Below are 19,591 nucleotides of genomic sequence, written 5' to 3' on the forward strand. Positions count from 1 at the left end.
TTTCACATTTCTATGACACTGGAAAGTGAGAAAAATACATTCTGTACGTAAAATTTTGATGCTAATTCTTTTGCGCATAGAATTGAATAATCGAGTTGGGACCTGTTAGTTTTTCCTATGTAAGACATATTCAATGCCCGTGCCAAATTTTAAGTTTCTATGTGAGAAAATTGGATTCTGTACGTAAAATTTGGACGCTAATTCTTTTGCGCATAGAATTAAATAATCGAGTTGGGACCCATTAGCTTTTCCTATTTATGACAATCAATGCTCGTGCCAAATTTCAAGTTTCTATGTGAGAAAATTGGATTCCGTACGTCAAATTTGGACGCTAATTCTTTTGCACATAGAATTGAATAATCGAGTTGGGACCCATTAGCTTTTCCTATTTATGACATAATCAATGCTCGTGCCAAATTTCACGTTTCTATGACACTGGAAAGTGAGAAAAATACATTCCGTACGTAAAATTTTGACGCTAATTCTTTTGCGCATAGAATTGAATAATCGAGTTGGGACCTATTAGTTTTTCCTATTTAAGACATATTCAATGCCCGTGCCAAATTTTAAGTTTCTATGTGAGAAAATTGGATTCTGTACGTAAAATTTGGATGCTAATTCTTTTGCGCATAGAATTAAATAATCGAGTTGGGACCCATTAGCTTTTCCTATTTATGACAATCAATGCTCGTGCCAAATTTCAAGTTTCTATGTGAGAAAATTGGATTCCGTACGTAAAATTTGGACGCTAATTCTTTTGCACATAGAATTGAATAATCGAGTTGGGACCCATTAGCTTTTCCTATTTATAACATAATCAATGCTCGAGCCAAACTTCACGTTTCTATGACACTGGAAAGTGAAAAAAATACATTCCGTACGTAAAATTTTGACGCTAATTCTTTTGCGCATAGAATTGAATAATCGAGTTGGGGCCTGTTAGTTTTTCCTATTTAAGACATATTCAATGCCCGTGCCAAATTTTAAGTTTCTATGTGAGAAAATTGGATTCCGTACGTAAAATTTGGACGCTAATTCTTTTGCGCATAGAATTGAATAATCGAGTTGGGACCCATTAGCATTTCCTATTTATGACATAATCAATGCTCTTCCAAATTTCAAGTTTCTATGTGAGAAAACTGGATTCCGTACGTAAAATTTTGACGCTAATTCTTTTGCGCATAGAATTGAATAATCGAGTTGGGACCCATTAGCTTTTCCTATTTATGACATAATCAATGCTTGTGCCAAATTTCACGTTTCTATGACACTGGAAAGTGAGAAAAATACATTCCGTACGTAAAATTTTGACGCTAATTCTTTTGCGCATAGAATTGAATAATCGAGTTGGGACCCATTAGTCTTTCGTATTTTGGACATATTCAATGCCCGTGCCAAATTTTAAGTTTCTATGTGAGAAAATTGGATTCTGTACGTAAAATTTGGACGCTAATTCTTTTGCGCATAGAATTGAATAATCGAGTTGGGACCCATTAGCTTTTCCTATTTATGACATAATCAATGCTCGTGCCAAATTTCACGTTTCTATGACACTGGAAAGTGAAAAAAATACATTCCGTACGTAAAATTTTGACGCTAATTCTTTTGCGCATAGAATTGAATAATCGAGTTGGGACCCGTTAGTTTTTCCTATTTAGGACATATTCAATGCCTGTGCCAAATTTTAAGCTTTTATGTGAGAAAATTGGATTCTGTACGTAAAATTTGGACACTAATTCTTTTGCGCATAGAATTGAATAATCGAGTTGGGACCCATTAGCTTTTCCTATTTATGACATAATCAATGCTCGTGCTAAATTTCAAGTTTCTATGTGAGAAAATTGGATTCCATACGTAAAATTTGGACGCTAATTCTTTTGCACATACAATTGAATAATCGAGTTTGTACCTATTAGCTTTTCCTATTTATGACATAATCAATGCTCATGCCAAATTTCACGTTTCTATGACACTGGAAAGTGAGAAAAATACATTCCGTACGTAAAATTTTGACGCTAATTCTTTTGCACATAGAATTGAATAATCGAGTTGGGACCCATTAGCTTTTCCTATTTATGACATAATCAATGCTCGTGCCAAATTTCAAGTTTCTATGTGAGAAAATTGAATTCCGTACGTAAAATTTGGACGCTAATTCTTTTGCGCATAGAATCTAATAATCGAGTTGGGACCCATTAGCATTTCCTATTTATGACATAATCAATGCTCGTGCCAAATTTCAAGTTTCTATGTGAGAAAATTGGATTCCGTACGTAAAATTTGGACGCTAATTCTTTTGCGCATAGAATTGAATAATCGAGTTGGGACCCATTAGCTTTTCCTATTTATGACAATCAATGCTCGTGCCAAATTTCACGTTTCTATGACACTGGAAAGTGAGAAAAATACATTCCGTACGTAAAATTTTGATGCTAATTCTTTTGCGCATAGAATTGAATAATCGAGTTGCGACCCGTTACTTTTTCCTATTTAGGACATATTCAATGCCCATGCCAAATTTTAAGCTTCTATGTGAGAAAATTGGATTCTGTACATAAAATTTGGACGCTAATTCTTTTGCGCATAGAATTGAATAATCGAGTTGTGACCCATTAGCTTTTCCTATTTATGACATAATCAATGCTCGTGCCAAATTTCAAGTTTCTATGTGAGAAAATTGGATTCCGTACGTAAAATTTGGACGCTAATTCTTTTGCACATAGAATTGAATAATCGAGTTGGGACCCATTAGCTTTTCCTATTTATGACAATCAATGCTCGTGCCAAATTTCACGTTTCTATGACACTGGAAAGTGAGAAAAATACATTCCGTACGTAAAATTTTGACGCTAATTCTTTTGCGCATAGAATTGAATAATCGAGTTGCGACCCGTTACTTTTTCCTATTTAGGACATATTCAATGCCCATGCCAAATTTTAAGCTTCTATGTGAGAAAATTGGATTCTGTACATAAAATTTGGACGCTAATTCTTTTGCGCATAGAATTGAATAATCGAGTTGTGACCCATTAGCTTTTCCTATTTATGACATAATCAATGCTCGTGCCAAATTTCAAGTTTCTATGTGAGAAAATTGGATTCCGTACGTCAAATTTGGACGCTAATTCTTTTGCACATAGAATTGAATAATCGAGTTGGGACCCATTAGCTTTTCCTATTTATGACATAATCAATGCTCGTGCCAAATTTCACGTTTCTATGACACTGGAAAGTGAGAAAAATACATTCCGTACGTAAAATTTTGACGCTAATTCTTTTGCGCATAGAATTGAATAATCGAGTTGGGACCTATTAGTTTTTCCTATTTAAGACATATTCAATGCCCGTGCCAAATTTTAAGTTTCTATGTGAGAAAATTGGATTCTGTACGTAAAATTTGGATGCTAATTCTTTTGCGCATAGAATTAAATAATCGAGTTGGGACCCATTAGCTTTTCCTATTTATGACAATCAATGCTCGTGCCAAATTTCAAGTTTCTATGTGAGAAAATTGGATTCCGTACGTAAAATTTGGACGCTAATTCTTTTGCACATAGAATTGAATAATCGAGTTGGGACCCATTAGCTTTTCCTATTTATAACATAATCAATGCTCGAGCCAAACTTCACGTTTCTATGACACTGGAAAGTGAAAAAAATACATTCCGTACGTAAAATTTTGACGCTAATTCTTTTGCGCATAGAATTGAATAATCGAGTTGGGGCCTGTTAGTTTTTCCTATTTAAGACATATTCAATGCCCGTGCCAAATTTTAAGTTTCTATGTGAGAAAATTGGATTCCGTACGTAAAATTTGGACGCTAATTCTTTTGCGCATAGAATTGAATAATCGAGTTGGGACCCATTAGCATTTCCTATTTATGACATAATCAATGCTCTTCCAAATTTCAAGTTTCTATGTGAGAAAACTGGATTCCGTACGTAAAATTTTGACGCTAATTCTTTTGCGCATAGAATTGAATAATCGAGTTGGGACCCATTAGCTTTTCCTATTTATGACATAATCAATGCTTGTGCCAAATTTCACGTTTCTATGACACTGGAAAGTGAGAAAAATACATTCCGTACGTAAAATTTTGACGCTAATTCTTTTGCGCATAGAATTGAATAATCGAGTTGGGACCCATTAGCTTTTCCTATTTATGACATAATCAATGCTTGTGCCAAATTTCACGTTTCTATGACACTGGAAAGTGAGAAAAATACATTCCGTACGTAAAATTTTGACGCTAATTCTTTTGCGCATAGAATTTAATAATCGAGTTGGGACCCATTAGTCTTTAGTATTTTGGACATATTCAATGCCCGTGCCAAATTTTAAGTTTCTATGTGAGAAAATTGGATTCTGTACGTAAAATTTGGACGCTAATTCTTTTGCGCATAGAATTGAATAATCGAGTTGGGACCCATTAGCTTTTCCTATTTATGACATAATCAATGCTCGTGCCAAATTTCACGTTTCTATGACACTGGAAAGTGAAAAAAATACATTCCGTACGTAAAATTTTGACGCTAATTCTTTTGCGCATAGAATTGAATAATCGAGTTGGGACCCGTTAGTTTTTCCTATTTAGGACATATTCAATGCCTGTGCCAAATTTTAAGCTTTTATGTGAGAAAATTGGATTCTGTACGTAAAATTTGGACGCTAATTCTTTTGCGCATAGAATTGAATAATCGAGTTGGGACCCATTAGCTTTTCCTATTTATGACATAATCAATGCTCGTGCTAAATTTCAAGTTTCTATGTGAGAAAATTGGATTCCGTACGTAATATTTGGACGCTAATTTATTTGCACATAGAATTGAATAATCAAGTTGGGACCCATTAGCTTTTCCTATTTATGACACAATCAATGCCCGTGCCAAATTTTAAGTTTCTATGTGAGAAAATTACTTTCTGTACGTAAAACTTGGACGCTAATTCTTATGTGCCTACAATTAAATAACGGAGTTGGGACCCATTAGCTTTTCCTATTTATGACATAATGAATACTCGTGCCAAATTTCAAGTTTCTATGTGAGAAAATTGGATTCCGTACGTAAAATTTGGACGCTAATTCTTTTGCACATAGAATTGAATAATCGAGTTGGGACCCATTAGCTTTTCCTATTTATGACATAATGAATACTCGTGCCAAATTTCAAGTTTCTATGTGAGAAAATTGGATTCCGTACGTAAAATTTGGACGCTAATTCTTTTGCACATAGAATTGAATAATCGAGTTGGGACCCATTAGCTTTTCCTATTTATGACATAATCAATGCTCGTGCCAAATTTCACGTTTCTATGACACTGGAAAGTGAAAAAAATACATTCCGTACGTAAAATTTTGACGCTAATTCTTTTGCGCATAGAATTAAATAATCGAGTTGTGACCCGTTAGTTTTTCCTATTTAGGACATATTCAATGCCCTTGCCAAATTTTAAGCTTCTATGTGAGAAAATTGGATTCTGTACGTAAAATTTGGACGCTAATTCTTTTGCGCATAGAATTGAATAATCGAGTTGGGACTCATTAGCTTTTCCTATTTATGACATATTCAATGCTCGTGCCAAATTTCAAGTTTCTATGTGAGAAAATTGGATTCCGTACGTAAAATTTGGACGCTAATTCTTTTGCACATAGAATTGAATAATCGAGTTGGGACCCATTAGCTTTTCCTATTTATGACATAATCAATGCTCGTGCCAAATTTCACGTTTCTATGACACTGGAAAGTGAGAAAAATACATTCCGTATGTAAAATTTTGATGCTAATTCTTTTGCGCATAGAATTGAATAATCGAGTTGGGACCCATTAGCATTTCCTATTTATGACATAATCAATGCTCATGCCAAATTTCAAGTTTCTATGTGAGAAAACTGGATTCCGTACGTAAAATTTGGACGCTAATTTTTTTGCGCATAGAATTGAATAATAGAGTTGGGACCCATTAGCTTTTCCTATTTATGACATAATCAATGCTCGTGCCAAATTTTACGTTTCTATGACACTGGAAAGTGAGAAAAATGCATTCCGTACGTAAAATTTCGATGCTAATTCTTTTGTGCATAGAATTGAATAATCGAGTTGGGACCCATTAGCATTTCCTATTTATGACATAATCAATGCTCATGCCAAATTTCAAGTTTCTATGTGAGAAAATTGGATTCTGTACGTAAATTTGGACGCTAATTCTTTTGCGCATAAAATTGAATAATCGAGTTGAGACCCATTAGCTTTTCCTATTTATGACATAATCAATGCTCGTGCCAAATTTCAAGTTTCTATGTGAGAAAATTGGATTCCGTACGTAAAATTTGGACGCTAATTCTTTTGCACATAGAATTGAATAATCGAGTTGGGACCCATTAGCTTTTCCTATTTATGACATAATCAATGCTCGTGCCAAATTTCAAGTTTCTATGTGAGAAAATTGGATTCCATACGTAAAATTTGGACGCTAATTCTTTTGCACATACAATTGAATAATCGAGTTTGGACCTATTAGCTTTTCCTATTTATGACATAATCAATGCTCGTCCCAAATTTTACGTTTCTATGTCACTGGAAAGTGAGAAAAATACATTCCGTACGTAAAATTTTGACGCTAATTCTTTTGCACATAGAATTGAATAATCGAGTTGGGACCCATTAGCTTTTCCTATTTATGACATAATCAATGCTCGTGCCAAATTTTACGTTTCTATGTCACTGGAAAGTGAGAAAAATACATTCCGTACGTAAAATTTTGATGCTAATTCTTTTGCGCATAGAATCTAATAATCGAGTTGGGACCCATTAGCATTTCCTATTTATGACATAATCAATGCTCGTGCCAAATTTCAAGTTTCTATGTGAGAAAATTGGATTCCGTACGTAAAATTTGGACGCTAATTCTTTTGCGCATAGAATTGAATAATCGAGTTGGGACCCATTAGCTTTTCCTATTTATGACAATCAATGCTCGTGCCAAATTTCACGTTTCTATGACACTGGAAAGTGAGAAAAAAACATTCCGTACGTAAATATTTGACGCTAATTCTTTTGCGCATAGAATTGAATAATCGAGTTGGGTCCCGTTACTTTTTCCTATTTAGGACATATTCAATGCCCATGCCAAATTTTAAGCTTCTATGTGAGAAAATTGGATTCTGTACGTAAAATTTGGACGCTAATTCTTTTGCGCATAGAATTGAATAATCGAGTTGGGACCCATTAGCTTTTCCTATTTATGACATAATAAATGCTCGTGCCAAATTTCACGTTTCTATGACACTGGAAAGTGAAAAAAATACATTCCGTACGTAAAATTTTGACGCTAATTCTTTTGCGCATAGAATTGAATAATCGAGTTGGGACCCGTTAGTTTTTCCTATTTAGGACATATTCAATGCCTGTGCCAAATTTTAAGCTTTTATGTGAGAAAATTGGATTCTGTACGTAAAATTTGGACGCTAATTCTTTTGCGCATAGAATTGAATAATCGAGTTGGGACCCATTAGCTTTTCCTATTTATGACATAATCAATGCTCGTGCTAAATTTCAAGTTTCTATGTGAGAAAATTGGATTCCATACGTAAAATTTGGACGCTAATTCTTTTGCACATACAATTGAATAATCGAGTTTGGACCTATTAGCTTTTCCTATTTATGACATAATCAATGCTCATGCCAAATTTCACGTTTCTATGACACTGGAAAGTGAGAAAAATACATTCCGTACGTAAAATTTTGACGCTAATTCTTTTGCACATAGAATTGAATAATCGAGTTGGGACCCACTAGCTTTTCCTATTTATGACATAATCAATGCTCGTGCCAAATTTCAAGTTTCTATGTGAGAAAATTGAATTCCGTACGTAAAATTTGGACGCTAATTCTTTTGCGCATAGAATCTAATAATCGAGTTGGGACCCATTAGCATTTCCTATTTATGACATAGTCAATGCTCGTGCCAAATTTCAAGTTTCTATGTGAGAAAATTGGATTCCGTACGTAAAATTTGGACGCTAATTCTTTTGCGCATAGAATTGAATAATCGAGTTGGGACCCATTAGCTTTTCCTATTTATGACAATCAATGCTCGTGCCAAATTTCACGTTTCTATGACACTGGAAAGTGAGAAAAATACATTCCGTACGTAAAATTTTGACGCTAATTCTTTTGCGCATAGAATTGAATAATCGAGTTGCGACCCGTTACTTTTTCCTATTTAGGACATATTCAATGCCCATGCCAAATTTTAAGCTTCTATGTGAGAAAATTGGATTCTGTACATAAAATTTGGACGCTAATTCTTTTGCGCATAGAATTGAATAATCGAGTTGTGACCCATTAGCTTTTCCTATTTATGACATAATCAATGCTCGTGCCAAATTTCAAGTTTCTATGTGAGAAAATTGGATTCCGTACGTAAAATTTGGACGCTAATTCTTTTGCACATACAATTGAATAATCGAGTTTGGACCCATTAGCTTTTCCTATTTATGACATAATCAATGCTCATGCCAAATTTCACATTTCTATGACACTGGAAAGTGAGAAAAATACATTCTGTACGTAAAATTTTGACGCTAATTCTTTTGCGCATAGAATTGAATAATCGAGTTGGGACCTGTTAGTTTTTCCTATGTAAGACATATTCAATGCCCGTGCCAAATTTTAAGTTTCTATGTGAGAAAATTGGATTCTGTACGTAAAATTTGGACGCTAATTCTTTTGCGCATAGAATTAAATAATCGAGTTGGGACCCATTAGCTTTTCCTATTTATGACAATCAATGCTCGTGCCAAATTTCAAGTTTCTATGTGAGAAAATTGGATTCCGTACGTCAAATTTGGACGCTAATTCTTTTGCACATAGAATTGAATAATCGAGTTGGGACCCATTAGCTTTTCCTATTTATGACATAATCAATGCTCGTGCCAAATTTCACGTTTCTATGACACTGGAAAGTGAGAAAAATACATTCCGTACGTAAAATTTTGACGCTAATTCTTTTGCGCATAGAATTGAATAATCGAGTTGGGACCTATTAGTTTTTCCTATTTAAGACATATTCAATGCCCGTGCCAAATTTTAAGTTTCTATGTGAGAAAATTGGATTCTGTACGTAAAATTTGGATGCTAATTCTTTTGCGCATAGAATTAAATAATCGAGTTGGGACCCATTAGCTTTTCCTATTTATGACAATCAATGCTCGTGCCAAATTTCAAGTTTCTATGTGAGAAAATTGGATTCCGTACGTAAAATTTGGACGCTAATTCTTTTGCACATAGAATTGAATAATCGAGTTGGGACCCATTAGCTTTTCCTATTTATAACATAATCAATGCTCGAGCCAAACTTCACGTTTCTATGACACTGGAAAGTGAAAAAAATACATTCCGTACGTAAAATTTTGACGCTAATTCTTTTGCGCATAGAATTGAATAATCGAGTTGGGGCCTGTTAGTTTTTCCTATTTAAGACATATTCAATGCCCGTGCCAAATTTTAAGTTTCTATGTGAGAAAATTGGATTCCGTACGTAAAATTTGGACGCTAATTCTTTTGCGCATAGAATTGAATAATCGAGTTGGGACCCATTAGCATTTCCTATTTATGACATAATCAATGCTCTTCCAAATTTCAAGTTTCTATGTGAGAAAACTGGATTCCGTACGTAAAATTTTGACGCTAATTCTTTTGCGCATAGAATTGAATAATCGAGTTGGGACCCATTAGCTTTTCCTATTTATGACATAATCAATGCTTGTGCCAAATTTCACGTTTCTATGACACTGGAAAGTGAGAAAAATACATTCCGTACGTAAAATTTTGACGCTAATTCTTTTGCGCATAGAATTGAATAATCGAGTTGGGACCCATTAGTCTTTCGTATTTTGGACATATTCAATGCCCGTGCCAAATTTTAAGTTTCTATGTGAGAAAATTGGATTCTGTACGTAAAATTTGGACGCTAATTCTTTTGCGCATAGAATTGAATAATCGAGTTGGGACCCATTAGCTTTTCCTATTTATGACATAATCAATGCTCGTGCCAAATTTCACGTTTCTATGACACTGGAAAGTGAAAAAAATACATTCCGTACGTAAAATTTTGACGCTAATTCTTTTGCGCATAGAATTGAATAATCGAGTTGGGACCCGTTAGGTTTTCCTATTTAGGACATATTCAATGCCTGTGCCAAATTTTAAGCTTTTATGTGAGAAAATTGGATTCTGTACGTAAAATTTGGACACTAATTCTTTTGCGCATAGAATTGAATAATCGAGTTGGGACCCATTAGCTTTTCCTATTTATGACATAATCAATGCTCGTGCTAAATTTCAAGTTTCTATGTGAGAAAATTGGATTCCATACGTAAAATTTGGACGCTAATTCTTTTGCACATACAATTGAATAATCGAGTTTGTACCTATTAGCTTTTCCTATTTATGACATAATCAATGCTCATGCCAAATTTCACGTTTCTTTGACACTGGAAAGTGAGAAAAATACATTCCGTACGTAAAATTTTGACGCTAATTCTTTTGCACATAGAATTAAATAATCGAGTTGGGACCCATTAGCTTTTCCTATTTATGACATAATCAATGCTCGTGCCAAATTTCAAGTTTCTATGTGAGAAAATTGAATTCCGTACGTAAAATTTGGACGCTAATTCTTTTGCGCATAGAATCTAATAATCGAGTTGGGACCCATTAGCATTTCCTATTTATGACATAATCAATGCTCGTGCCAAATTTCAAGTTTCTATGTGAGAAAATTGGATTCCGTACGTAAAATTTGGACGCTAATTCTTTTGCGCATAGAATTGAATAATCGAGTTGGGACCCATTAGCTTTTCCTATTTATGACAATCAATGCTCGTGCCAAATTTCACGTTTCTATGACACTGGAAAGTGAGAAAAATACATTCCGTACGTAAAATTTTGATGCTAATTCTTTTGCGCATAGAATTGAATAATCGAGTTGCGACCCGTTACTTTTTCCTATTTAGGACATATTCAATGCCCATGCCAAATTTTAAGCTTCTATGTGAGAAAATTGGATTCTGTACATAAAATTTGGACGCTAATTCTTTTGCGCATAGAATTGAATAATCGAGTTGTGACCCATTAGCTTTTCCTATTTATGACATAATCAATGCTCGTGCCAAATTTCAAGTTTCTATGTGAGAAAATTGGATTCCGTACGTAAAATTTGGACGCTAATTCTTTTGCACATAGAATTGAATAATCGAGTTGGGACCCATTAGCTTTTCCTATTTATGACAATCAATGCTCGTGCCAAATTTCACGTTTCTATGACACTGGAAAGTGAGAAAAATACATTCCGTACGTAAAATTTTGACGCTAATTCTTTTGCGCATAGAATTGAATAATCGAGTTGCGACCCGTTACTTTTTCCTATTTAGGACATATTCAATGCCCATGCCAAATTTTAAGCTTCTATGTGAGAAAATTGGATTCTGTACATAAAATTTGGACGCTAATTCTTTTGCGCATAGAATTGAATAATCGAGTTGTGACCCATTAGCTTTTCCTATTTATGACATAATCAATGCTCGTGCCAAATTTCAAGTTTCTATGTGAGAAAATTGGATTCCGTACGTAAAATTTGGACGCTAATTCTTTTGCACATAGAATTGAATAATCGAGTTGGGACCCATTAGCTTTTCCTATTTATGACATAATCAATGCTCGTGCCAAATTTCACGTTTCTATGACACTGGAAAGTGAGAAAAATACATTCCGTACGTAAAATTTTGACGCTAATTCTTTTGCGCATAGAATTGAATAATCGAGTTGGGACCTATTAGTTTTTCCTATTTAAGACATATTCAATGCCCGTGCCAAATTTTAAGTTTCTATGTGAGAAAATTGGATTCTGTACGTAAAATTTGGATGCTAATTCTTTTGCGCATAGAATTAAATAATCGAGTTGGGACCCATTAGCTTTTCCTATTTATGACAATCAATGCTCGTGCCAAATTTCAAGTTTCTATGTGAGAAAATTGGATTCCGTACGTAAAATTTGGACGCTAATTCTTTTGCGCATAGAATTGAATAATCGAGTTGGGACCCATTAGCATTTCCTATTTATGACATAATCAATGCTCTTCCAAATTTCAAGTTTCTATGTGAGAAAACTGGATTCCGTGCGTAAAATTTGGACGCTAATTCTTTTGCGCATAGAATTGAATAATCGAGTTGGGACCCATTAGCTTTTCCTATTTATGACATAATCAATGCTTGTGCCAAATTTCACGTTTCTATGACACTGGAAAGTGAGAAAAATACATTCCGTACGTAAAATTTTGACGCTAATTCTTTTGCGCATAGAATTGAATAATCGAGTTGTGACCCGTTAGTTTTTCCTATTTAGGACATATTCAATGCCCTTGCCAAATTTTAAGCTTCTATGTGAGAAAATTGGATTCTGTTCGTAAAATTTGGACGCTAATTCTTTTGCGCATAGAATTGAATAATCGAGTTGGGACCCATTAGCTTTTCCTATTTATGACATAATCAATGCTCGTGCCAAATTTCAAGTTTCTATGTGAGAAAATTGGATTCCGTACGTAAAATTTGGACGCTAATTCTTTTGCACATACAATTGAATAATCGAGTTTGGACCCATTAGCTTTTCCTATTTATGACATAATCAATGCTCATGCCAAATTTCACATTTCTATGACACTGGAAAGTGAGAAAAATACATTCTGTACGTAAAATTTTGACGCTAATTCTTTTGCGCATAGAATTGAATAATCGAGTTGGGACCTGTTAGTTTTTCCTATGTAAGACATATTCAATGCCCGTGCCAAATTTTAAGTTTCTATGTGAGAAAATTGGATTCTGTACGTAAAATTTGGACGCTAATTCTTTTGCGCATAGAATTAAATAATCGAGTTGGGACCCATTAGCTTTTCCTATTTATGACAGTCAATGCTCGTGCCAAATTTCAAGTTTCTATGTGAGAAAATTGGATTCCGTACGTCAAATTTGGACGCTAATTCTTTTGCACATAGAATTGAATAATCGAGTTGGGACCCATTAGCTTTTCCTATTTATGACATAATCAATGCTCGTGCCAAATTTCACGTTTCTATGACACTGGAAAGTGAGAAAAATACATTCCGTACGTAAAATTTTGACGCTAATTCTTTTGCGCATAAAATTGAATAATCGAGTTGGGACCTATTAGTTTTTCCTATTTAAGACATATTCAATGCCCGTGCCAAATTTTAAGTTTCTATGTGAGAAAATTGGATTCTGTACGTAAAATTTGGATGCTAATTCTTTTGCGCATAGAATTAAATAATCGAGTTGGGACCCATTAGCTTTTCCTATTTATGACAATCAATGCTCGTGCCAAATTTCAAGTTTCTATGTGAGAAAATTGGATTCCGTACGTAAAATTTGGACGCTAATTCTTTTGCACATAGAATTGAATAATCGAGTTGGGACCCATTAGCTTTTCCTATTTATAACATAATCAATGCTCGAGCCAAACTTCACGTTTCTATGACACTGGAAAGTGAAAAAAATACATTCCGTACGTAAAATTTTGACGCTAATTCTTTTGCGCATAGAATTGAATAATCGAGTTGGGGCCTGTTAGTTTTTCCTATTTAAGACATATTCAATGCCCGTGCCAAATTTTAAGTTTCTATGTGAGAAAATTGGATTCCGTACGTAAAATTTGGACGCTAATTCTTTTGCGCATAGAATTGAATAATCGAGTTGGGACCCATTAGCATTTCCTATTTATGACATAATCAATGCTCTTCCAAATTTCAAGTTTCTATGTGAGAAAACTGGATTCCGTACGTAAAATTTGGACGCTAATTCTTTTGCGCATAGAATTGAATAATCGAGTTGGGACCCATTAGCTTTTCCTATTTATGACATAATCAATGCTTGTGCCAAATTTCACGTTTCTATGACACTGGAAAGTGAGAAAAATACATTCCGTACGTAAAATTTTGACGCTAATTCTTTTGCGCATAGAATTGAATAATCGAGTTGGGACCCATTAGTCTTTCGTATTTTGGACATATTCAATGCCCGTGCCAAATTTTGAGTTTCTATGTGAGAAAATTGGATTCTGTACGTAAAATTTGGACGCTAATTCTTTTGCGCATAGAATTGAATAATCGAGTTGGGACCCATTAGCTTTTCCTATTTATGACATAATCAATGCTCGTGCCAAATTTCACGTTTCTATGACACTGGAAAGTGAAAAAAATACATTCCGTACGTAAAATTTTGACGCTAATTCTTTTGCGCATAGAATTGAAAAATCGAGTTGGGACCCGTTAGTTTTTCCTATTTAGGACATATTCAATGCCTGTGCCAAATTTTAAGCTTTTATGTGAGAAAATTGGATTCTGTACGTAAAATTTGGACGCTAATTCTTTTGCGCATAGAATTGAATAATCGAGTTGGGACCCATTAGCTTTTCCTATTTATGACATAATCAATGCTCGTGCTAAATTTCAAGTTTCTATGTGAGAAAATTGGATTCCATACGTAAAATTTGGACGCTAATTCTTTTGCACATACAATTGAATAATCGAGTTTGTACCTATTAGCTTTTCCTATTTATGACATAATCAATGCTCATGCCAAATTTCACGTTTCTATGACACTGGAAAGTGAGAAAAATACATTCTGTACGTAAAATTTTGACGCTAATTCTTTTGCACATAGAATTGAATAATCGAGTTGGGACCCATTAGCTTTTCCTATTTATGACATAATCAATGCTCGTGCCAAATTTCAAGTTTCTATGTGAGAAAATTGAATTCCGTACGTAAAATTTGGACTCTAATTCTTTTGCGCATAGAATCTAATAATCGAGTTGGGACCCATTAGCATTTCCTATTTATTACATAATCAATGCTCGTGCCAAATTTCAAGTTTCTATGTGAGAAAATTGGATTCCGTACGTAAAATTTTGACGCTAATTCTTTTGCGCATAGAATTGAATAATCGAGTTGGGACCCATTAGCTTTTCCTATTTATGACAATCAATGCTCGTGCCAAATTTCACGTTTCTATGACACTGGAAAGTGAGAAAAATACATTCCGTACGTAAAATTTTGACGCTAATTCTTTTGCGCATAGAATTGAATAATCGAGTTGCGACCCGTTACTTTTTCCTATTTAGGACATATTCAATGCCCATGCCACATTTTAAGCTTCTATGTGAGAAAATTGGATTCTGTACATAAAATTTGGACGCTAATTCTTTTGCGCATAGAATTGAATAATCGAGTTGTGACCCATTAGCTTTTCCTATTTATGACATAATCAATGCTCGTGCCAAATTTCAAGTTTCTATGTGAGAAAATTGGATTCCGTACGTAAAATTTGGACGCTAATTCTTTTGCACATAGAATTGAATAATCGAGTTGGGACCCATTAGCTTTTCCTATTTATGACATAATCAATGCTCGTGCCAAATTTCACGTTTCTATGACACTGGAAAGTGAGAAAAATACATTCCGTACGTAAAATTTTGACGCTAATTCTTTTGCGCATAGAATTGAATAATCGAGTTGGGACCTATTAGTTTTTCCTATTTAAGACATATTCAATGCCCGTGCCAAATTTTAAGTTTCTATGTGAGAAAATTGGATTCTGTACGTAAAATTTGGATGCTAATTCTTTTGCGCATAGAATTAAATAATCGAGTTGGGACCCATTAGCTTTTCCTATTTATGACAATCAATGCTCGTGCCAAATTTCAAGTTTCTATGTGAGAAAATTGGATTCCGTACGTAAAATTTGGACGCTAATTCTTTTGCACATAGAATTGAATAATCGAGTTGGGACCCATTAGCTTTTCCTATTTATGACATAATCAATGCTCGTGCCAAATTTCACGTTTCTATGACACTGGAAAGTGAGAAAAATACATTCCGTACGTAAAATTTTGATGCTAATTCTTTTGCGCATAGAATTGAATAATCGAGTTGGGGCCTGTTAGTTTTTCCTATTTAAGACATATTCAATGCCCGTGCCAAATTTTAAGTTTCTATGTGAGAAAATTGGATTCCGTACGTAAAATTTGGACGCTAATTCTTTTGCGCATAGAATTGAATAATCGAGTTGGGACCCATTAGCATTTCCTATTTATGACATAATCAATACTCTTCCAAATTTCAAGTTTCTATGTGAGAAAACTGGATTCCGTACGTAAAATTTGGACGCTAATTCTTTTGCGCATAGAATTGAATAATCGAGTTGGGACCCATTAGCTTTTCCTATTTATGACATAATCAATGCTTGTGCCAAATTTCACGTTTCTATGACACTGGAAAGTGAGAAAAATACATTCCGTACGTAAAATTTTGACGCTAATTCTTTTGCGCATAGAATTGAATAATCGAGTTGTGACCCGTTAGTTTTTCCTATTTAGGACATATTCAATGCCCTTGCCAAATTTTAAGCTTCTATGTGAGAAAATTGGATTCTGTTCGTAAAATTTGGACGCTAATTCTTTTGCGCATAGAATTGAATAATCGAGTTGGGACCCATTAGCTTTTCCTATTTATGACATAATCAATGCTCGTGCCAAATTTCAAGTTTCTATGTGAGAAAATTGGATTCCGTACGTAAAATTTGGACGCTAATTCTTTTGCACATACAATTGAATAATCGAGTTTGGACCCATTAGCTTTTCCTATTTATGACATAATCAATGCTCATGCCAAATTTCACGTTTCTATGACACTGGAAAGTGAGAAAAATACATTCTGTACGTAAAATTTTGACGCTAATTCTTTTGCGCATAGAATTGAATAATCGAGTTGGGACCTGTTAGTTTTTCCTATGTAAGACATATTCAATGCCCGTGCCAAATTTTAAGTTTCTATGTGAGAAAATTGGATTCTGTACGTAAAATTTGGACGCTAATTCTTTTGCGCATAGAATTAAATAATCGAGTTGGGACCCATTAGCTTTTCCTATTTATGACAATCAATGCTTGTGCCAAATTTCAAGTTTCTATGTGAGAAAATTGGATTCCGTACGTCAAATTTGGACGCTAATTCTTTTGCACATAGAATTGAATAATCGAGTTGGGACCCATTAGCTTTTCCTATTTATGACATAATCAATGCTCGTGCCAAATTTCACGTTTCTATGACACTGGAAAGTGAGAAAAATACATTCCGTATGTAAAATTTTGACGCTAATTCTTTTGCGCATAGAATTGAATAATCGAGTTGGGACCCATTAGCATTTCCTATTTATGACATAATCAATGCTCATGCCAAATTTCAAGTTTCTATGTGAGAAAATTGGATTCTGTACGTAAATTTGGACGCTAATTCTTTTGCGCATAGAATTGAATAATCGAGTTGAGACCCATTAGCTTTTCCTATTTATGACATAATCAATGCTCGTGCCAAATTTCAAGTTTCTATGTGAGAAAATTGGATTCCGTACGTAAAATTTGGACGCTAATTCTTTTGCACATAGAATTGAATAATCGAGTTGGGACCCATTAGCTTTTCCTATTAATGACATAATCAATGCTCGTGCCAAATTTCAAGTTTCTATGTGAGAAAATTGGATTCCATACGTAAAATTTGGACGCTAATTCTTTTGCACATACAATTGAATAATCGAGTTTGGACCTATTAGCTTTTCCTATTTATGACATAATCAATGCTCATGCCAAATTTCACGTTTCTATGACACTGGAAAGTGAGAAAAATACATTCCGTACGTAAAATTTTGACGCTAATTCTTTTGCACATAGAATTGAATAATCGAGTTGGGACCCATTAGCTTTTCCTATTTATGACATAATCAATGCTCGTGCCAAATTTCAAGTTTCTATGTGAGAAAATTGAATTCCGTTCGTAAAATTTGGACGCTAATTCTTTTGCACATAGAATTGAATAATCGAGTTGGGACCCATTAGCTTTTCCTATTTATGACATAATCAATGCTCGTGCCAAATTTTACGTTTCTATGTCACTGGAAAGTGAGAAAAATACATTCCGTACGTAAAATTTTGATGCTAATTCTTTTGCGCATAGAATCTAATAATCGAGTTGGGACCCATTTGCGTTTCCTATTTATGACATAATCAATGCTCGTGCCAAATTTCAAGTTTCTATGTGAGAAAATTGGATTCCGTACGTAAAATTTGGACGCTAATTCTTTTGCGCATAGAATTGAATAATCGAGTTGGGACCCATTAGCTTTTCCTATTTATGACAATCAATGCTCGTGCCAAATTTCACGTTTCTATGACACTGGAAAGTGAGAAAAATACATTCCGTACGTAAAATTTTGACGCTAATTCTTTTGCGCATAGAATTGAATAATCGAGTTGGGACCCGTTACTTTTTCCTATTTAGGACATATTCAATGCCCATGCCAAATTTTAAGCTTCTATGTGAGAAAATTGGATTCTGTACATAAAATTTGGACGCTAATTCTTTTGCGCATAGAATTGAATAATCGAGTTGTGACCCATTAGCTTTTCCTATTTATGACATAATCAATGCTCGTGCCAAATTTCAAGTTTCTATGTGAGAAAATTGGATTCTGTACGTAAAATTTGGATGCTAATTCTTTTGCGCATAGAATTAAATAATCGAGTTGGGACCCATTAGCTTTTCCTATTTATGACAATCAATGCTCGTGCCAAATTTCAAGTTTCTATGTGAGAAAATTGGATTCCGTACGTAAAATTTGGACGCTAATTCTTTTGCACATAGAATTGAATAATCGAGTTGGGACCCATTAGCTTTTCCTATTTATGACATAATCAATGCTCGTGCCAAACTTCACGTTTCTATGACACTGGAAAGTGAAAAAAATACATTCCGTACGTAAAATTTTGACGCTAATTCTTTTGCGCATAGAATTGAATAATCGAGTTGGGGCCTGTTAGTTTTTCCTATTTAAGACATATTCAATGCCCGTGCCAAATTTTAAGTTTCTATGTGAGAAAATTGGATTCCGTACGTAAAATTTGGACGCTAATTCTTTTGCGCATAGAATTGAATAATCGAGTTGGGACCCATTAGCATTTCCTATTTATGACATAATCAATGCTCTTCCAAATTTCAAGTTTCTATGTGAGAAAACTGGATTCCGTACGTAAAATTTGGACGCTAATTCTTTTGCGCATAGAATTGAATAATCGAGTTGGGACCCATTAGCTTTTCCTATTTATGACATAATCAATGCTTGTGCCAAATTTCACGTTTCTATGACACTGGAAAGTGAGAAAAATACATTCCGTACGTAAAATTTTGACGCTAATTCTTTTGCGCATAGAATTGAATAATCGAGTTGGGACCCATTAGTCTTTCGTATTTTGGACATATTCAATGCCCGTGCCAAATTTTAAGTTTCTATGTGAGAAAATTGGATTCTGTACGTAAAATTTGGACGCTAATTCTTTTGCGCATAGAATTGAATAATCGAGTTGGGACCCATTAGCTTTTCCTATTTATGACATAATCAATGCTCGTGCTAAATTTCAAGTTTCTATGTGAGAAAATTGGATTCCGTACGTAAAATTTGGAGGCTAATTCTT

Source organism: Eleutherodactylus coqui, chromosome 8, assembly GCF_035609145.1.
Source record: "Eleutherodactylus coqui strain aEleCoq1 chromosome 8, aEleCoq1.hap1, whole genome shotgun sequence".
Lineage (NCBI taxonomy): Eukaryota > Metazoa > Chordata > Amphibia > Anura > Eleutherodactylidae > Eleutherodactylus > Eleutherodactylus coqui.